Source organism: Peromyscus maniculatus, chromosome 1, assembly GCF_049852395.1.
Source record: "Peromyscus maniculatus bairdii isolate BWxNUB_F1_BW_parent chromosome 1, HU_Pman_BW_mat_3.1, whole genome shotgun sequence".
NCBI lineage: Eukaryota > Metazoa > Chordata > Mammalia > Rodentia > Cricetidae > Peromyscus > Peromyscus maniculatus.
In genome coordinates this window covers 207,253,778-207,276,171 of record NC_134852.1, presented here as the reverse complement: position 1 = coordinate 207,276,171, position 22,394 = coordinate 207,253,778, and the positions used below count along the sequence as shown (strand labels likewise).

The 22,394-nt window shown below is 44.4% G+C and overlaps 1 pseudogene; it reads left to right on the top strand.

The window, feature by feature from the left end:
- Nucleotides 1-9,153: 9,153 nt before the first annotated feature.
- Nucleotides 9,154-19,050, top strand: LOC102917519 (large ribosomal subunit protein uL30 pseudogene; annotated as a pseudogene).
- The last annotated feature ends 3,344 nt before the right edge of the window (nucleotides 19,051-22,394 follow it).

Sequence of the window (22,394 nt, the reverse complement as noted above, 5' to 3'; positions counted from 1 at the left end):
TAAGTCAATGTCCTTAATCACTCTTTACCTTATTTTTTGAGACACGGTCTCTCCCTGAACCTGGAAGCTCATTGGTTTGACTAAGCTGGCTTGCCAGAGAGCTCCGGGGACCCATCTGACTCTGCCTAGCCAGCACTGAAGCTATGGATGTGTACTGTCTCATCTATCTTTTACCTAGTTCTGGGGATCTGAACCTGGACCTCATGCTTGCACAATAGACACTCTGCCCACTGAGCAATCTCTCCACCCCCACAGTCTAAAACCTCTTATGATCACATTCCCCCTGAAGCCTCATCAGATCCAAGTTTTTGATGAGGAGACTTCGATTTGCAGGAATTGAAGACTAGTGTTCTAGCTACTGCTGGGTGTGAAGCAGAGTCATCAGGGCCATCTACAGGTGGTCTCTATACCTGCTGGCATCCTGTAGCTTCTTCTATAATGGGCATGTGCCAAGAAGAACTCTATGGCCAAGCAGCCTGTGGGTCACTCAGACAATGTCCCCAACTTGTCCTGTGCCTGCTTCTCCAAGAGCATCTAGGAACTGATCACCTTGCTCCGCTGCCCCCGGGTTGTTTTAACTGTTTTGTTCCAAGTTCCTGCTAATCAACACCACTGGGTACTACTTAGTCTGCTGCTGCTCCTGCACTACTTCCTGAATGTTCTTCTACAAGAATCTTTACAGAGCTCTCACGGTGCTCAGTAGCTCCGCTGAGCTACTGAGTGAGATGTAGGGAAGAGAGTCAACCAAATCCCAACTGTTTATACCCAGTGATTCTTTGTGGAAGAAGGTAGATCCCATGCTAGACTCCCAGATCTCTTGTGAATGCCACCCAGGTCCCAGGCTACCAAATCAGTAGTGATGAGATGATGGCTCCTGGGAGGAGCCTCTGAGAACATCACCGGGGTTCTTAGGACATTTGACTAATCTCAGCCCTATTTTAGTAAACATCATCCTCCTTAGAAGGCAAGCATGATCCAAATGTAGGAGGCAACAGGGGTAATAAAAATGAGTGCGGCTTGCTCTGGTTTGGCCTTAATCACTCAGCAGCACTCATGGCCAGTACTATTTACAGCTGGGCAGACCAGAGACAACCCCACTAAAACATCTGCACCAGCTCCCCTGCGCATAACTGAGGGCTCCAGATAAACTCAGCCAGTCCTTTCTCCATCACAACTAGAGTCCTAAGAACCAGGTTCACCTCTCAGAGAAGGCCCTGCCTCTCTCCCTGCCACTTGGCCAAATCAGACTAGGCTCCATTCTGCTCACCACGCTGAGGTCAGCCCAGAGCACTCCCCTCTGCAGCCACTTATGAGTGACCACCATGCCTCATTCATGTCAGTGACCTCCCATCTGCCTTCATCCATGCAGAGAAAGCCTCGTTGCTTCTGCATAGCATAGGAAGATCTCTCAAGATCACCTGCTATCTCCCCACCATCTGAAGTCTGTTCTTGCAGTTACTGGTGAGCAAGAGCAGACAACCACAACAACCAACTGCTGTCCTCCTTCGGATGCTCGTCATCTTGTATCATCTAAATCAAGCCTGTGGATGAGAAAGAGCAACGAATAAAAAGCACTGTGGTAAGCCTCAGACTCTCGGGGGGTAGCCAGCCAAGTTATAGTCTGAACAGCCTGTCTTCTAACTGTGCATTGGACAGTGACTTGTGCATCCGAAGCCTCAATTCTGTTTTTGTATTGGGTGTAACACAATATAATAGAGATCTGAGTAGACCCTAAATAAAAGGATGTATTGAATAAGCTAGCCCATGATTGCTACAGTATAACTATGTATCTACATATAATCCTTTATTTGTAATTGAGTATTTTACTCACAGGAGTGAATAGAAGGTTAACTATTTTTGTCACTATGACCAATACCCAAGAAAGTAATTTAAAAGGAGAAAATGATTCCAGATATGGTGCTGTCCATGCTCAGGGCAGGCCTTATGCCCTGACTTAACCACAGTGGAAATGTCCCCAAAGAATATCTCAAAGTGTGCTTTAGTAATCTGTCAGGTCTTCCTACAGCCAATCAGTTTGACAATCAGGATTAACCATTGCATTGCAGATGCTGGCTTAGAGGGTAAAGGCTTTGCCATGCAAGCGTGAGGACAGGAGCTGAGATTCCCAGAACCTCCACAAATGTCAGGTGGGCCTGGCATCCCACAGTCCCAGTGCTCAGAAGGTAAAGACAAAAGATCCTCAAAGGAAGCTGGCCAGCTAAACAGCATGTCAGCAAGCTCTGAGTGAGATCCTGCCTTGATGGAAAACATGGAGCCGGGCGGTGGTGGCGCACGCCTTTAATCCCAGCACTCGGGAGGCAGAGGCAGGCGGATCTTTGTGAGTTCGAGGCCAGCCTGGGCTACCAAGTGAGTTCCAGGAAAGGCGCAAAGCTACACAGAGAAACCCTGTCTCAAAAAAAACCAAAAAAAAAAAAAAAAAAAAAAAACATGGAAAGTGATGGACTCCTAATGTCAGCCTTGGGATTCCACACACATGCCCACACATTTACATGTGCACCCACATGCATGCACACCCATACACACATACACATGTATGCACACACATACATACCATGCACACAGATATAAGGCACCCCCCAAAAAAAATAAAACATTACGAGAACCAAAACAGGTAATCAAAAAGAACATCCATAGTACAGTACAGATAGACCTTCTACTAACTCTTAGGGAAGGCACTCGTTACTAGTTTCTCATGAATACCAGTCACTTTTACCTTACTGTATCAAATGCCTGAGATGAATCAACTTGAAGAGAGAAAAGGTTTATATTGGACACGTGTTCAGAAGTGTCATCCACGGTCCCATGGTGGGCCTTGGTGCTTTTGGACTGTAGGAAAGAGTAATGTCACAGCAGAAGACCGCGGTGAAAACTGACACCCATTTCATAGCAGCCAAGAAGCGAAGGAGAGTGGAAGAGGAAGGGCTTGAGGGTTTCTCTCAGGGTGGCCAAAGACACCCCAGGACCCTTAGTAAAGATGTGTGTCATCTCCCCAAAGCTCCAGTCTGAGGACCAAGTCTTTAAAACACGAGCCTTTGGGGGACACTCAAGACCCAGCTGTAACAGTGGCTGTGAGTTTAGTAGGAACATGGGGCTAAGACAAACAGCAACAGAGTTAAGTCATGACATCAGGGAGATTCTCTTATTGGACAAGCTCAGCGCAGTGGAAAGTGGAAAGGGGTGTTTTCTTCTGACAGTGACCAGTGGACTTGGAAGTAGGTAGACATGAGGTTTCCGATGACTTCGGACCACTCCTAGTTTCTCACTTGCCCGCTTCCGGCCGCAGACAGCTGGACCACACCCCAGTCTTCTATGAACCTTACTCTCCTCAGTTCCTGAGAGCTGTCTATGGTGCACATTCTAGGCTTTCTAATGATTTGTAAGCAGCATGCTTTTCATCTGTCCTTTCCCGCTAAAATAAGGAAGGTGCCTTCTATCTTCAGGAGTGTCAGAGTCACTTTACCCTGGGGTTTCGCAGTGACAACAGAAGTAAAATGTAAAATACACACATTTCAGGCCAATGGGAGCCCAGCTAACAGGAAGCCTTGACTACATGGGCAGCTTGTCAACAAAGAGAAATCTTTCCAGCTGTCTCTTCCATTTTAAAAAACTTTGTTTATTTCTATTACTTTCTATTCATAGGACACAGTACAAGAAAAAAAAACCTTATTTATTCTGTTAGGGAAAAGTAAAAAATTATCATTTCTGAGCATCTCTTTTCAGGATGGATTCTCTTTGTAATTAATCAAATCAAAAGGACATGGCCATTGCAGCCCAAATTTTTAAATGTCAGTCTAATCCGATAAATGAAGAATTTTCTGCTGACCATACAGGGATGAAACAAATTGAAAAGGAAACTTGGAGTTTTGGGCTGCTCTCCATCCTTCCCTCCACACAGTGGGTTTCCTCTTCAGCTCTCCATCCTTCCTACCACACAGTGGGTGCCTTGGTCTGCTCTCCATCCTTCCCTCCACACAGTGGGAGCCTTGGTCTGCTCTCCTTTCTTCCCACCACACAGTGGGTGCCTTGGTCTGCTCTCCATCCTTCCCACCACACAGTGGGTGGCTTGTGCTGTTCTCCTTTCTTCCCACCACACAGTGGGAGCCTTGGTCTGCTCTTCATCCTTCCCACCACACAGTAGGTTTCCTCTTAAGGTTTCCTTTCTCCCCCTGTGTACTGTCCACGTTACTCCTAAGCCATCCTCTTTGTCTCCATCATCTTTATCTCTACTAGATTCTTCACATTATACTTGAGAAAGCTCCTCACTTCTGCCTAGCATTCCAACCCCCGAAACTAACAGAGTTACACTGACTGGTTAAAAGGACAGCCCTGCACAAGAGGCCAGACGGGAAGGAGAATCATTCAAATGGCACTAAACACTGTCCAGTCACATATCACACACTTCCTCCATAGGCTATTACCTTCTTGAGCCTCAAAGTATAATAACAAGGAAAAAGCAAGGGAGTAAGAGTTACAGAGTTAGAGAGGACTTTTATATCCCAGTTCACCACGGGGCAAGGAGGATGGCTCCCAGACACCTGATGGAAATGATGACTCTCAAACCCTCTTAGCTTGGGACAGAACATAGGATAAAGAGTTTTTGTTCTATATTTATCTAGCTGGTACCCTGGAATGAGTCACTAAATCACTGAGTTCATCACAGCAAATCACAGCAAAGAGAGGACAGTGAGCATCTGAGAAGGGACATAGTTAAGTTAAGAAACTTTTATCCCAGCAAGCCAAAGCCAAGTTCTGTGGGAATGCACTTTTGAACCCAATTAAAAATTAACTTGACTGATTTTTAAATTAATTAGTTAATTAGATTCAATCATTGGTTACTTGATGCAAGTAAATAATTAAAACCAATTGACTTCTGATCGATATAAAGGACTGAGTTAATTCAAGAAGGCCACACATAGATACACATTCTAGACATACAACCAACAACAGATTTAAACACATTGATTATACATACAGGAGGTGGGAGAGAACCCTCTAATACCAGGAACAGAAGAGATTCTTAGCTACAATGAGCAGAAGGGACCTTGTCCAAGAGCATCAGAACATTTTCAAGATAAGGCAGAATAAATAACACTATACCATTGGTTCATAGCACATATAAAAAGAAAATATATGACAATAATAGTGCAAAATATTAAGGAGTGAAATTAGAAATGGCATATATGGAACATCATTGTAATATGCATGAGGGGATATAATAGCATTTGCGGGAAGACATCAGTTAATTCTGAAAGTGTGCACACTGCACACTTGATGGCAAGCACTAAAAAAACTGATGATAAGATAATTCAGCAGCAGACATAAAATAGAATCATAAAAATGCTTAACCATCCAAAAAGAGACATAAAAATTAAGGCATGAGGGAACAAACAAAAATAGAACAAAGAGCAAACAACTCAAGATGATAGGCTCTGATATACCAATAAATACACTTAAAAATGAAAATGAATATCTCTGTTCTGGGCATTGGTGCTTACAAGCTAGTGGTCAGGGAGGCCTGGAGATACTGTCATTGCTCTTGGTTGCCCACTGTAGCTAAAGAGTAAGACTTTATTGTTAAAGACACCACAGATTTCGGTTACAGGACACAGAGAAATCAGTCTCAAAATGACCAGGAAACTCTCCCTGCTTGCTAGCTTTCATAGTACTAGAAGGTGATGTGTAGGCAACTGAGAGAGAAAAGATATCAATGGTTCTTCCCAGGGCTGTATTCTACGTGCTATAATACCAACTTGTGTAATAGGGGCAATGGTTTGCGGGGGTAACTAACTGCTCTCTGGTTTTAAGGCTTGGTCCACAGGAGAGAATTTGTGTCTGGTACTATAAACATGGTCGAAATCCATGGTCAAGGAAATCACAGTCCCAAGTGAAGAACCTATTGATGTATTTGTTTTTCTAAATGTTCATGTTTGGTTGTTTGGTTGTTTTTTAATAAGACAGGAAATTGGGAGGACAATATCTTTAGAGCCCCATAGAGAGCTGGACAGAGGGAATGAGAGGTGGATATGATCAAGATATATTGTCTACAAGAATAAAACTTTCAAAGAATAAAATTTGAAACTGCAAAAGACAAATAGACCCAACATTCTAGATAAAAGTCAATCAAACAAGTTTAGTAAACAACAGCAACAAAAAGACTCTCATCACCATTGTGTGTCATCTGTTACAAACCTACTTTAAATAGACATAACAAAGTGAAAAGTAAAAGTAAGAAGAAATACATACTATGCAGACACTGAACAAAATGCCAGCATGTTTGTGTCACTATCTGATGAGGCAAAATTTTAAAACAAAAAATATTGCCAAGAGCAAAGAAGGACACTGCAAAATCCAACAGGCCAACTCTCCAGACAACAGGCAGTTCTATACCATTAAACAATGCCACATTGGGATGTGTACGATACACAGGCCAACTCTCCAAGCAACAGGCAGCTCTATACTGTTGCTGGAGGGCTTCTCTCCAGGTTCCACCAAGCCCCGCAGTCCCACAATCCATATAAAATAATCACTCAGGTGCTTATATTATTTATAAACTGTATGGCCATGTCAGGCTTCTTCCTAACTGTTCTTATATCTTAAATTAACCCATTTCTATAAATCTATACCTTGCCACATGGCTGGTGGCTTACCAGCGTCTTTACATGCTGCTTATCCTGGCGGTGGCTGCAGTGTCTCTCCCTCCTTCTTCCTGTTTCCCCCATTCTCCTCTCTCCTTGTCCCACCTATACTTCCTGCCTGGTCACTGGCCATCAGTGTTTTATTTATATAGAGTGATATCCACAGCACTATACCATTAAACAATGCCACATTGGGATGTGTACGATACACAGAGTAAGAATCACAGCACAAAAGCTGATAGAACTGACAGGGAAGGGGAGCAAATGACAGTTTTACCTGGACAATTCAACCTCTCTCCCTCAGTAATCAGACACCAGAAAGAAACCAATAACAATGAAGAAGACCTAGGCACTAGTAATCAATTAGACCTGATACGCATTTATAGAACACACCATCCAGTGCAGAATATTTACCCAGATATCTCATAATCTGGCCCATACACAAACCTCAAAGAATAGACAATAGAAAGTATATGTTCCAGACACAAAAGAAAATAGAAATCAATAACTAATTGATATTAGGAATTTTTCCAAATCATGCTTCTAAAATAGCTATCTATAAGAAAGAAAGTACCATTATTCTGCTAAAGGAACATGGCAATACAATGACTCCTAAAGATATATTGCTATACCCATAGAGCAGAGCTCAATGCTCATCAGAGAAGCTTCTTCTTGCATCAGATGGGAATTAACACAGAGGCCCACAATTGGACAATGTGCAGAGAGTGAGAGACTTTGGAGCACTCAGTCCTAAATGGAATGTCTTTATCAAACCCCTCCACCACCACCACCACCACCCCGCTCAGAACGCAGAGAGCTATGTGGAAGAGGAAGCAGAAAGAACCAGAGATGGTGAATGACTCCAAGGAAATAGTGTTTTCCCGACACAGAGGATTGGTATACATATAAACTCATGGAGAATAGGACAACATGCACTAGATCTGTTCAGGTTCAAACCAAACAAAAACCCAGCATTGAGAAGGGGAAATAAACACAAATCTCTGCCACTAACCAAGAAACTATTCGAAATTTGTTCCTGCTTAAAAAGGGGAAATAAGTTAATCAGTTTTCTCCAATGGAGTGTCACTGGGTTTATCAGTCACACTCTAGGACAACCCTCATGTCCAGGAGAAGTTGGCAAACACAACAGACTCCATGGTTGTGTGTGTGTGTGTGTGTGTGTGTGTGTGTGTGTGTGTGTGTGTGTGTGTGTGGAGAGAGAGAGAGAGAGAGAGAGAGAGAGAGAGAGAGAGAGAGAGAGAGAGAAAGAGAGCTTTTTGCTTTGTTTTGGTATTTTTTGTTTGTGTTATTTTTGTTTTTGTTCATGGTGTTTTTCCTTGGTTTTATATGAGAGAGCAAGATAGAGAACATGAAGTTGGGTGGGGAGAATGGAGAGGATCAGGGATGACATGGGGAAAGAATATGATCAAAGGATCAAAATATATTGCATGAAAATTTTTCAAATAAATTTTAAAAAAGAAAAAGAAATATTAAAGTAGTATAAAATATTTTGAACTGAAGGAAAATAAAATATAACCAAAATAAGTATGTAGTTAAAACAATGTTTCAAGAAAAATAAGAAATCCTCAAATCACCTAATCTTTCTTATTAACAAAGAAGAAAAATAAACCAAACAAAATTTAAATTGAAGAAAAAAAAAGAAGCAATCAACTTGAAAACAAAAGAAAAAATAAAATAAAATCAATTATTTCAACACAAGATTCACTTGAAAAGATAATAATGTTGACAATTCTTTAGCTAGAGTGGTTACAAGTAGAAAAGAGATAAAATGATCAGTAGATGGAATATAAGTTCTATACTAACATTACAGAAAAAGATTTCTTTTTTTTCCTGGGGACATTTATGCCTGGCAACAATACAAAGATGTCCTTGCCTCACCTCCATGTAGTACTGTCCAGCACAAGAAGAGAGAAACTGAAACCATATGATCACAAGGGATAAATAAAGCTGTCTTTGGGCCTGGACAACATGATTGTCTACATGGAAAATCTGAACAGTATCTTAAAACTTGTGCCTAAAACTAATAGATGTTTAGCAAGGTTGCACACTACAAAACCTGCATGAAGTCCAGATGTGTTTCTGTAAATAGCAGTGAGCACTCAGAACTTGAAATTGTTTAAATAATATCACTTGTGATGGTATCAAGATTGTATAGGTATAGATCTAGTAACTCTGCATTGGTTCTCTGAGCTCAAGGCTATGAACCACTGGTATCAAAAACCAAAGGCAACTCAGTGAATGGAGAAGGACAACATATTCCTGGATTAGGAGATTCACTGTTGCTCAGGTATCAGTTTGCCATATTTTAATGTGTATTACCAATGCAGCTTCCATTGGAATCCCAGCAGGCTTACAAAGATTTCAAGAAGTGGATTCTAAAATTGATGTGGAAAGACTAGGAAGTAGACTTGACAAGAGAACAAAATTGGAGGCATAAGAACACCCAATTTGCTCTTTTTTTTTTCCGACTGGAACCATGGAGGCTGTGCCAGAGAAGAAAAAGAAGGTTCCTGCTGAGCCAGAAACCCTCAAGAAGAAGCGAAGGAATTTTGCAGAGTTGAAGGTGAAGTGCCTTCCAAAGAAGTTTGCCCTGAAGACACTGCGAAAGACCAGAAGGAAGCTTATCTATGAGAAGGCAAAGCACCATCACAAGGAATACAGGCAAATGTACCGCACCGAGATTCGGATGGCTAGAATGGCAAGGAAAGCAGGAAACTTCTACGTGCCTTGCAGAGCCCAAGTCGGCATTTGTCATCAGAATCCGAGGTATCAATGGTGTAAGCCCAAAGGTCCGCAAAATGTTGCAGCTTCTCCGTCTTCATCAGATCTTCAGTGGGACCTTTGTTAAGTTCAACAAGGCTTTAATCAACATGCTGAGGATTGTGGAACCCTACATTGCCTGGGGGTATCCCAACCTGAACTCAGTGAATGAGCTCATCTACAAAAGCAGCTATGGCAAAATCCGTAAGAAGAGAATTGCCTTGACAGATAATTCCTTGACTGCTCGATCTCTTGGAAAGTACGGCATCATCTACATGGAGGATCTGATTCACGAGATCTATACAGATGGAAAACGCTTCAAGGAATCAAATAACTTCCTGTGGCCTATCAAATTATCTTCTCCACGAGGTGGAATAAAGAAAAAGACAACTCATTTTGTGGAAGGTGGAGATGCTGGCAACAGGGAAGACCAGATAAACAGGCTTATTAGACAAATGAACAAAGGTGTTGCCCATGGTCTTTTTGTAATCTGGTCAGTTAATAAACAGTCACAGCTTGGCAAACAAAAAAAAAACACCCAATTTAAAAGCTTGATGTAAATAAATAAATAAATAAATAAATAAATAAATAAATAAATACATAAATAAATAAATACATAAATAAATAAACCAAACAGTTAGTAGGGCACTGGCAGAAAGGCAGACAAATATGTCAATGGACAGAAGACAAAGCAGAGGTCAGAAGAGGGTGTTAGATTCCCTGGAGCTGGAGTTTTAGATGGTTGTAAGCCACAAGGATGCTGGAAACCAAACCCAAATCCTCCTCAAGAACAAGTGCTCTTAACAGCTGAGCCATCTCTCCAGTCCCCATATCACAATTTTCATTCATACCACAATATTATGTACCAAAGAAAGCACACCATCTTGAAAACATCCCTCAGTTTAATTGTGAGAAAATCAAAGATAAACCCAAACTGAGGACAAATCTACAAAGTTGTTGCTGGATCCTAATGGCTCCCTCAGGGGAGGAGGTGAGAAGGCGCAGGGTCAATGACACAGACACTAGGAGTCAGTTGAAGGCAAACAACAAACTTTCTTTATTCAATAACAGGGAAGGCCTTATACACCCTCCTCCCAGCACCCAAGCTGTGTCCCAATCTGGTGGCATTGTGTGGTCAATCCTTACTGACTGGGCATGATCAGCAACCAGAAACTCTGACAGTGCCTGTTGGTAGGCCCTCAGGCAGACTCCAGGTTGGCTCATAAGGAAGTATATTCTGTGCATGCCTTGGCAACTGGTTTGAGCCAATTTCCTTGACCCTATGGGCCTGTCCTAATACACAAAGTAACTGGCCAAAGCCCTTCAAAAGGGTTGATGTCACTAAAGACAAAGGACAGAAAATGTCACAGATGAAGAAAAGGAATTCAATGCTGTATGCGGTGTAAGATTGGATCCTAGATTTAAATAAAGTGACATTGGTAGAAAAAATGGTGAAGTTTGAATGAAGTCTGTGGTTTAGTTAATGATTCAGTATTATTATAGGATTATGTAAAATGTAAGTAAACATGAAAGGAGGCTGATGGAAGGATTTGCATACCTTTTCTGTAGTATTTCTAGAGCTCTTTGAGAAGCCTAAACATATGTAAAAATAAAAAGTTGAGTCATATCAAGCACAATGTTTATAATTGTTAGTATAAAATCTCTATCAAATACAAAAGAAAAAGATAATCCATAAAACTATTTTAGAACTATTCAAACTGAATTTTATGAAACAAAATAATAATCAATAAAATGAGAGAAAAAAGAAACATAAATTTTAGTCAGACCCATCCAAAGAAGATACTGGTGACTTAATGTTCAGTCTAAAGAGCTTGCTCAGGAAGCTACAGAGGGAGAAACAAGTGAGAAATAGAAAGAGCAAGCAAGAATGAAAGTATGGTGGCATTTTATTTGTACTGAAATGTGATTTTAATTGTATGTTAATAAAGTTGCCTGGGGTTCAGAGCTATTAGAGCCATAGCAAGAGCGTGGCACACACCTTTAATCCCAGCACTTGGTAGAAGAGCTAGGTAGATTTCTGTGTGTTCAGGGATACAGCCAGCATTGGAGACATACGCCTTTAATACCTGGAGAGTGGTACTTACAGGCAGTGATGAGGCAGTCATGTGTTTAGGTTTACAACCAATGAGAAGGCAGAACAGAAAGACTATTTAAAGACAGACACACAGGAAGTAGCTCTCTTTCGGGGAAGCTAGGAGCACTGCAGGAGGTAAGGTTTTAGCTCTGAGCTCTGACCTCTCGGCTTTCTCTTTTACATTGGTTCTGTGTTTCTTATTTTAATAAGACGGTTGGTTACATCTACATGAAAGAAAGTAGGTGGTAGAGAAAAGGCTATGCCCAAAGACAAAGAATATTCCAGGTAAATCCAGTCACCATGAGTAGAATCAATTTAGCCATTTTCAAGGTTGCTGACCCACACCTGTGGAAGCAAGTGTACCTATCCAAGTATTGCTTTCGTGAGCCATTCTTTAGCCCTTTTTCCTACCAACAAAAATTGTGCACTTTTCCCTAAGTCTACTCTAGCACCTTGCTTCCCCAATTCTTCCAGTGAATTTCTATAATTTGTTTCAAATACAGTTAGATTTACTTTCCCTAATCTGCAATCCAGCACTTTCCTGTATGTGCACACGTGTGAGGACACACACACACACACACACACACACACACACACACACACACACTGATTTTTCCATTTATATGAAATAACATGTTGTTTTGATTCTTAGTTTTACAGGCTTTGGGAAATATGCAGGCTTGGACCTACTACCACAATTACTTAAAGAACAGATCTATCTACCATTCAAAGACTGTTACTCTACTCCACTATCTATGATTCAAAGACTATTACTATACCCAATTTTTTATATAGAGAAAGAGGAATAAGAAGGCAGCAACTGTTTCAGTTCCCCGCACCCCATCCCACCCTAGTCCTAGGGGTGGGAAGACCACTGTTTTCTTCCATATAGTCATTTTCTTATTCTTGGAAGAAGCATCACCTAGCCTCTATAATATTAAATTATTGCTAATTAGTGATTTATGATTTGATGTTTATCCTTTTTCCCCCTACTTTGTCTCAAAAAAAACCCAACAAAATACAGGGGATTGAGCTCAGTGGTAGAGCACTTGCCTAGCAAGGCCCTGGGGTTTGGTCCTCAGCTCTGGGGGGGGGGAGGCAGCAACTTTACTTGGGATCCTCCAACTCATAGGCAAAGAGCTGGGCCTCTGCCCAGGGGTGATAGGCTACAGAACACAAGAACTCTATGCTACTCTCACTTTGGCCTTCTACACCCCACTCAAGTCTACATGATCATCTCATTGCCAGACACCATACCACTAAGAAGTATCAAGTGTGCAACTGCTGGAATCCTCTGCCATAATCACCACTATGGGAACATGTTCAAAGCCTGACTCAACTTTCTGGAAAAAATCACAAGGACAAAATAGCACCACCATCCAGCTATCAGATGAGCTGAGATTAGGAAGCTTCAAGGATAGATGTTGACTTGCAACTCAAGATCTCCCATGGATCAGTGTAATCCACCAGCCTGTGGCCCTTTGAAATCACAGACCACATGGTACTCATCTCTGTATCCAGAGTATCTAGTCCATAGCAGGTGTTTAATCAGGGTTCATTGAATAAATTCATGTATCAATGAATAAAAGATTATAAATGTAAACATCAAGAGATAACAGAGTCTTGAGCCACACAGACATGCTCTTTGAAATGATGTTCTGCCTCCTTCCCATTATGTGGAAATCTTAAATTCTTATTCCTCCGTCACTATGAGCAGGATCCTGGGTATCCCCACGGGCACAGGCTGGTAGACAGGCCGCATCTGTTGGCTAAAGCATAGTAATGGCAGTACTTAGTGTTTCTCACTATTCTTTCCAGCCATGTGTAGTTATATGACAAGGCAAAACAATATTATGTAGTCATATGGATGGATGATAGGTGGAAGATTGGTGAATGAGTAGAAGGATAGATAGATCAAAAATCTTCACTAAATTTAAGTTAAAAACTATTTACATAATAATTTATTTTCCCTTATAACAACATCCTCAGTGCCTAACACTGCCTTGTACGTGATGGTCTCTAAATAAATATTTGTTAAGTGAAATAGTAATAGAAAGAATTTTGGCACTGACCTGTGCCAAATGCTGAACTGTAGAGATACACATGCCTTGTCCATACACTTATGAAAGCTTGACACTCATTGTAGCATGAATCTTAAAAAGTCTTATTAATAAAAACAAACCTGGACCAGGTATTGGGGTGAATACTGGAAGATCAGAGAGACAGAACAGGCCACAGCTTCCTCACCTCGACAATTCCTCAGCTGATCCTGTTTCCTCAGACTGGAAGCCTCTGAGTTCTCACCCAGAATGAATCTCAACTGAACTGTGCTGCTCAAAGCCTAAAAGCTTAACCAGCCAAAAGTTTCTAGTTTCTGGTTTTCACACCTTATAGATCTTTCTGCTTTCTGCCATCACTCCCTAGGATTAAAGGCTCACTTCTTGGGATTAAAGGCGTGTGTCACCATGCTTGGCTGTAACCTTGAACTCACAGAGATCCAGGTAGATCTCTATCTCTGGAATGCTAGGATTAAAGGCGTGTGCTAACACTGCCTATCCTCTATGTTTAATATTGTGGCTGTTCTATTCTCTGACCCCAGATAAGTTTATTAGTGTGCACAATATTTCAGGGAACACAATACTAACACAACTCATGACTTAGCTCATCTGCCAGATCTACTAACAAGCATAAGGAAGATTCTAAGACCTGTTCTTCTAGGCTGACTATTCATGCAGTCCATATAAATTGAATATGCTTAGAAGTTAAAGCCTTGCTTGTTAAAGGCCAGGAAGAATGCAGAGCAGAAGGGACAAGGATTTCCCCATGATTCCAAGACGAGCTGCTCAGAAGCTGCCAATTTTCCCTCACTACACCCAAAGATCATAAAGCGACAGTGTTGCCAGGCACAACAATCCCTATGCAACTGAAAAAGAAAACATTGTCAGAAGTCATCCAAGATCGGTGTGGAGAGGCAAGTTGCCATCAGGCTGTGATGACATGTACTCCAGGCATGACATGGGGAAATAGAAACCTTTTTTGCCTGTGTTTCACTTTTGTCATGGGTAAGGACGAGAAATTTCCCCCAGCACCTTGGGGGGCAGACCATCATTCAATCATTGCTTCTGTATGGTGTGCTTAACTCAGTCAACATGAGCTGACACCATCCTCGAATCAGTGTGAATATGTTTGACTTAAAAATAACTTGAGTGTTGCTTGGTCCCTTGGGCATTCCCTGAAGAAAGGCTGCCAAGGAGAGGCTCATCTCTGAAGAGACAAGAATTCATAAGAGGAGAGACTGCATTTCAAACACCACAAGAGTGTTCCTGTAGACGAGAGCTCTCTTCTTTCAGACATGCAAAACCAAGATGAATAGAGGAGGCTGATAGGAAATTCGTTAAAAGAGCATGCAAATTCTAACCTAGAAATTTAGGATTTGGGGTGCCCTGCCTATGAAGGAACAAGGATTTGCCAGCAAAGCTAAATTTTAACATTTGTCCCAGATAGCAAGGGCACAGTAGTGAATCATTGGTGCCCGTTCTGTAAAACACATGGTTTTCATGTTGTCCAGGGAATCTCTAACCTGTCAGTCATTCTCCCACCTGCTACATGAGAATTTTCTCTTTTGGAGGGTCTCCAAGAGGCTGTTCTTCTCACAACCAGATTTCCCATATTCACCAGTAGGAAATTCACCACACATTCTCACAGGGGACAGGAAGTCTGTCTTGCCAGGCACTGTGGTCCCAGCCCTTTGCTTTTCATGAGGGTGAGGCATGACTGCATTATGAAGTTGTGTTTACTAATTGCCACACTCTGCCCTTCTCTACCCCAAGAGGTGCCCACAGGAACTGCAGCTCCAGACTGCCTGTCCTCAAAAGACTCATCCAATATGAAGTCTGTCTTGCTCAAGGCAGAAACCTGGGAGCAGGAACTGAAACATAAGCCATGGAGGAACACTGTTACTGGCTTGTTCTCAGGCTTGTGGTCAGCAGCTCTTCTTCTACCTCCCAGGACCACCTGCCCGGGGTGGTACCACCCACAGTGAGCTGGGCCCTCCTACATTAATCAGTTATTAAGAAAATACCCTGGAGGTCCTTTTATTGTACAAGATTGTTTTAGCTAACCTGGGTGTTTTGTTTTTCTATATGAAGTTGAGTATTGTTCTTTCAAGGTCTGTAAAGAACTATGTTGGGATTTTAAAGAGGATTTCATTGAATCTGTAGATTGCTTTTGGTAGGATGACCATTTTTACTATGTTAATCTACCGATCCATGAGCATGAGAAATCTTTCCATCTCCTGATAGTTTCTTCAATTTCTTTCTTTAAAGACTTGAGGTTCTTGTCAAGAACATCTTTTACTTGCTTGGTTAGAGTTACACCAATATATTTTATATTATTTGAGACTATTGTAAAGGGTGTTGATTCTCTGATATCTTTCTCAGTCCATTTATTGTTTGTATATAGGAGGGCTGTGAATTTTTTTTAGTTAATCTTGTATCCAGCCACTTGACTAAAGATGTTTATCAGCTGTAGGAGTTCCTTGGAAGAGTTTTTAGGGTGGCTTATGTATACTATCTTATCATCTGCAAATAATACTTTGACTTCTTCCTTTCTGATTTGTATCCCCTTAATCTCCTTCAGTTGTCTTATTGCTCTAGTTAAAATTTCAAGTACTATATTAAATAGGTATGAAGAGGTGGACAGTCTTGTCTTGTTCCTGTTATAATGGAATTGCTTTGAGTGTCTCTCCATTTAATTTGATGTTGGCAAACAGCTTGCTGTATGTTGCTTTTATTATATTTTGGTATGTCCCTTGCTCCTGGGAATCTGTAAGGATGACCCCAGCTAAAAATCCTAGCAACAGTGGATACATAGCCAGAACTAGCCATCTCCTGTGACTAGATTGGTGCCTAGCCCAGTTGTCATCATAGAGGCTTTATCCAGTAACTGATGGAAACAGATGCAGACCCACAGCCAGACATTAGGTGGAGCTTGGGGAATCCTGCAGAGGAGAGGAAGAGAGGATGGTAGCAGGCAAAAGGGTCAAGGACACCACAAGAAAACTCACAGAATCAACTAACCTGCGCTCATGGGGGCTCACACAGACTGAACCGACAACCAGGGAGCCTGCATGGGACTGACCTAGGCACTCTGCATATATGGGACAGTTGTGTAGCTTGGTCCTCCTGTGGGACTCCTAACAGTGGGAACGGGGGCTGTCTCTGACTTTTTTACTGACTTTTGGGACTCTACTCTCCATACTGAGGTGCCTTGTCCAACCTTAACACATGGGGAGGTGCTTAGTCTTACTGCAACTTGGTATGTCATGTTTTGTTGATACTCATGGGAGACCTGCCCTTTCCTAAACATAAATGGAGAGGAAATGAACTGAGGTGTGGGAACAGAAGGGGAGGGGGAAGAGACTGGGAGGAGAGGAGGGAAGGGTAACTGTGGCCAGGATGTTAAATAAATAAATAAATTTTAAAAAAAGAAAAGACCTGCCCCAAAACTTGCCCACGGGCCAACCTAATGGAGTCCTTTTCTTGATTGAGGTTCCCTCTTTCCTGATGGCTCTTCCCACTGACCAACACGTCTGCTTCCTGTACACTGCAGCTACAGCAGGGCAGCCACTCCTTACACAGCTCCCACTGGGCTCCAATAACTACTGATGCTCATTTCTCTTGACTCCGTCAGCCTAGAAATTGAAAGCTGCCTCCACTTGCTTGTCTCTGGGTGCCTCACAGCCCCGTAGGTCCCTGCAACCTGGCCTACATGGGACTTCACAGCCTGGTGGGTCTGTGTTCTGTGAGGTTTCTCCTCACAAAACAATCTGAGCAAAGCTGCCTTTCTAGAAGGTTCTGGCTGATGATGAGATGCTAGAGAAAGGGCACTGATCTTTGATCAGTCAAGCTGAGTTCCAAATACAGCCATACTTCTGACTAGCCACATGACCTTGAGCATTAAATCCCCGGCTTCTCTGGCCAGAGTCACCTCGTATCCTCAGCTGAGGAGTTGAGGTCCTCCAAGGAAGTCCAGGTTGACTTTAGTGCTCCCTCTTCGGCATCCTGAGAGGCAGTCCCTCAGTTTTCCTTCTAGAAGCATTCTGGTTCTTTGGATCTCTTTAATATTGATAAACAAGGATTAGATGACCTTCTATGAAGAACTGAACAAAACTACAAGGACAACTCACCAAGCCACTCTTAAGACAGAGGCTGGGCACCCGCTGTCCACACAGGCCTCACTGAGGTAGAGTGTCCCTCATGTCCTTGACAAGGCCGGAGGCAAGCCAGTGGTCACTTCTCTGTGAGGAAGGTGAATCGCAGGAGAAGGGCCCAGCTGTGCACCCTCATGGCCTGCACTTGCTGAAGCTCAAGTGGTGGCTCTGGGGACAGCACAGCCACTCCCAGCGCCTCCTGCTGCTGAAGACAAGCAGTCAAGCTTCTCCCAGCTTCTCCTCACCCTCACAGCTTCTCCTCACCCTCACAGCTTCTCCTCACCCTCCCAGCTTCTCCTCACCCTCACAGCTTCTCCTCACCCTCCCAGCTTCTCCTCACCCTCACAGCTTCTCCTCACCCTCCCAGCTTCTCCTCACTCTGACAGCTTCTCCTCACCCTCACAGCTTCTCCTTACCCTCACAGCTTCTCCTCACCCTCACAGCTTCTTCTCACCCTCACAGCTTCTCCTCACCCTCACAGCTTCTCCTCACCCTCCCAGCTTCTCCTCACCCTTACAGCTTCTCCTCACCCTTACAGCTTCTTCTCACCCTTACAGCTTCTTCTCACCCTCACAGCTTCTTCTCACCCTCCCAGCTTCTTCTCACCCTCACAGCTTCTTCTCACCCTCACAGCTTCTCCTCATCCTCACAGCTTCTCCTCACCCTCACAGCTTCTCCTCACCCTCACAGCTTCTCCTCATCCTCACAGCTTCTCCTCACCCTCACAGCTTCTCCTACATCAGCACTTGGAGCCTCGCCACATCCTGCCAGGGGGCAGCTGCATCTCACAAGGACAGTTAGTTGATAACGATGGATATTGTATTTTGAGCTAACTGAGAACAGGAGAGGAGTTCTGCCAAGCCATGTAGCTGGCAAGGAAGAGGAGGGACCCAAATCCAGGCTTTATGTCTCCTTTCTGGAACCATGGATTCAATTTATGTAAATGATTAAGCTAAATTACTGGCTTTAAGGGCCTCATGCTTGGAATGAGGCCAACCTTTGTGTTTCCATTCATGATTAAAAACATCCCAGGCTACTCCCTGTATCTACCACAGGCCTACCCTGAAATGCAGACAGCTCTCCAGAGAACCTTGACCTCTTATCTATACTTTCCCACATACTTTGGAAACACAATCTCACTCGGGTGTGGCTCTGTGGGCCAAGGCTGCTGACTTCTCCCTATGCGCACACTACTGTTGCCACCAAACCTGCTCTATATCTCCTGCTCCTTGTGCTCAGGTGCCCTCACCATCCTTCAGTCACTCAACAGTCTGATACAGATTCGGTCCATGCTGGGAGCCAGGTGAAGGAGCTGTATGAATAAGGTCTGGTCCCTGGACTGATGCACAAACCACATCAGAAGCAAAAAGGGGTTCTGGGAAGGTGTGTGCCCTGTTTGGCTTGGAGGAAAAGCATCTTGAGCTACCTTAGGGAGATACACAAAGTGGGGTCACAATGAGATCACCAGAGTTGTGGGGCCAGAGCACTGCAGGAGGAAGCAGTCTTCTCTGGAACAAAAGGAGCCATGTGGGCGAAGACAAGAGGGATGGTGGTGTTTGTGTATATTCTGCCATGGAAGGAACATCGAGGATAAGGAGCATGCCACTGATAAGGCAGGACAGGTCAATAGAGGCCCAGCAACAAAGGGATCTCTCTGAGCCCATGAACAGGGCACAGCCTTCCAGACCAGGGAACCATGGTTGAATGTTGACTTCAGAGCCCTCAGAAGATCTGCAAGTGAGCCACACTGGGTTATTCTGGACAGCAGCCTGTGTCATGGCTGCCATGGAAGCATGGTACCCAAGTTGGGAAGCAACAACAGTAACAATAGTGCTGACTACTACAGCAGCTTCCGGGTATGTAGCACTTAGCACACTGGACCCCAGAATGGCTCTCACCCGTGTTAGGAGTAGTCAGGGTTTTATTGCAGCATCTATCCAACTCATCTCATTCCAGCCATCGGCACCAGCATAGCCGTGAGACACCACTTCAGTCCTTCAGGGAGCTGCGGGCATTCCTGAAGGATGAGCATGTCACCTCTGTCTAGAATACCTGCATCCCAGCTGGACCGCATCACTAACCAGCCCAAAGCAGCAGGAGTTTCCTATGTTCTAGAATTTACCTGTCCTCTGAGCCTAAGGCTCCTGGATCTAATGACAACATCTGCACCCCACAACCCATGTGCTATGTGGCACATGTTGAGGCTTCTGAAATAAGCCAAGATGGAGGCACCAACCCCTCCTCCATCCCAAATGCAACAGCAGCAAGGGACACTATGCTACTTCTGACAACCTGTCTGTGTGCTGTGTTTCCTCAGAGTGAGTGAGTGATTCCCTGGCATCTCACTCTCCTTGTGACCGGTTTTTCCTGACGTTCATCAGGCTCTCACACCTCCTCTTCTGCCCTTCAATGGGGTGGGTTCTCACAGAAAATGGACAGAACCCACCTGAAGGAACATAATGGCTTTGTTTCTGCTTTTCCTCTACTTTTAAGTGGATAAAAATCAAAGCAAATAAGGCTAGAGAGAAGGTGACTCAAGTATCATGGAGCCAAGAAGACAAGGTTCATAGTCTCCGGTGCTGGGGTCACAAGAGACAGATGGCACCCTAAAGTCTGCAGCTTCCTAGATCATAGCTCTTGTTTGATTAAAAAGCTAATAAATAATAAACTTGTAAAGAAACTGTTATTTCCTCTCAATAACACACCTTAAAATAATTCTATGACAGTCCAGGGCCTCTGGCTTCTGCTACACTATCACCACTGGGCCCTCACTGGAACTCCTCTTGGACATCCTGTTGTTGTTCTGTGTCATGGAGATCCTGCGGCTTTGGATCTGCAGGACTGGCCCCTTCACATGCTCCAGTAGTTCATAGATGAGAATGTTGTGGTGGGCCACCTCATAGCTCTGGTTCTGGGCCTGGGTGGCAGCTGGGTTGGTTGCCTGCCAGCTCCTCCTCATTGTCACCACCCAGGTGAGCTCTCCAGCACTGCCCCCTCCAGCTCACCCAATGTAGCAGACAGCAAGGTGTGGGGTCAGCTCTGTGCTCACCCCCTCAGGTCTGGCTCACCCGTACCCACACCTCCAGGGCCAGCTCTGTTGTTTGCCCAGGCAAGGTGCAGGGCCTGCTCTTCCATTCTATGCCCCCACGAAGGGCTCTCCTGCATGCAAGGGGCATGTGTGGGGGCATATTTCCCTTACCCTTGTCAACCCATGGCATATGGAGGCCGGCAGCTGTCCTGCTCTCATGCCCGCAGGCCTGGCTCACCTGTGCCCCCAGATGCCTCCAGATGCCCAGGCGAGGTGCAGGGCCCACTATCCCGTGTGCTGCAGCTGGTGAGGGGCAGGGCCAGTTCTCCCACTCTCATGGCCTCACAGCCAACTCTCTCCCCTGCCACAGGTGGTAAGGGACAAGAGGAGCGAGGGCTTTTTTTTTTTTCTTCACTCATGCCACATGGCAGATGGGAGAGATCAGGGTCAGTCCCCTGCTCTCATGTCCCCTGGGCCAGCTCACCAGTGCCCCCACCAACAGGATCAGCTCTATTGTGGTGCACAGGTGAGGTACAGAGCCTGATCTCCCAAGTGCTGCAGCCAGTGAAGGGCAGGATCAGCTCTCCCACTCTTGTGACCGACCCCAGGACCAGCTTTTCCTGCCTGCAGTGGTGGTGAGGGGTGAAGGTCAAGGGGGTATCTCTTCCTCACCCATGCCATTGCATGACAAACTATGAGGCTAGCTCTCCCATTCTCAAGTGTTCAGGACTGGCTCATCTGCATCCCAGTCAGCAGGGACAGCTCTCCTGCCCTGGGGAGGTGTAGGACCCACTCTCCGGAGTGCTGCACTTGGTGAGGGGCAGGGCCATTTCTCCCTAGTGCTGCAGCTAGTGAGGAGCTGGGCCAACTCTGTGCAGCCCTGTCCTCACTGTTTTTAGTGGTAACAGGAGCCACAGATGTCAACACAGACCGCAGCTGCATCAGGGCCACGGACCCAGACATGGCTCCTGACAGCAGCCCAGAGCAGAACAACACCATGGCCCCACCCGGGTGGCAGTACAGGCTACTCAGATCTGCATGGCCCCAGCAGAGGATCAAGCCTAGGACACTACCCTGGTCCTAGGTGGTGGCCCAGGCCCCTGACATCCATGTGGTCCTTAGTGTCACTACAGACCATGCACATCAATACATACCCCATCTGTGGTTAGACTGTGGACCTAGACATAGTCCTAGGTAGCAATCTGGGCTGGAATATCACCATGCCCCTGTTGGAAGTGCAGGTCACTTAGATCAGCCTGAACCTAATGCAGCATGGCCCTCAAACCCACACATCGCCCCAGGTATGGGCCCAGACTCTGGGCATCTGCTTAGCCTTCAATAGTAACAGGAGTCATGGACATCAACACAGACCTTGACACAGACCCAGACATGCTCCATCAGTGTTCGGATCTAGACGGCACCATGGCCTTGGGTGGCAGCATAGGCCACCCAGGTCTATATGGTCCTGAGGGCAGCTTGTCCCTCTAAGATCAACATAGCCTCAGGTGTCAGCCCAGACTGCAGACTCTGCATGGCCCTCCCAGTGTGAACTCTTACATGTCAACCCTGATTCGGGTCCAGAGAGCTCACAAGATGGTGGGAGGGCTGAGAAGAAACTGGAAG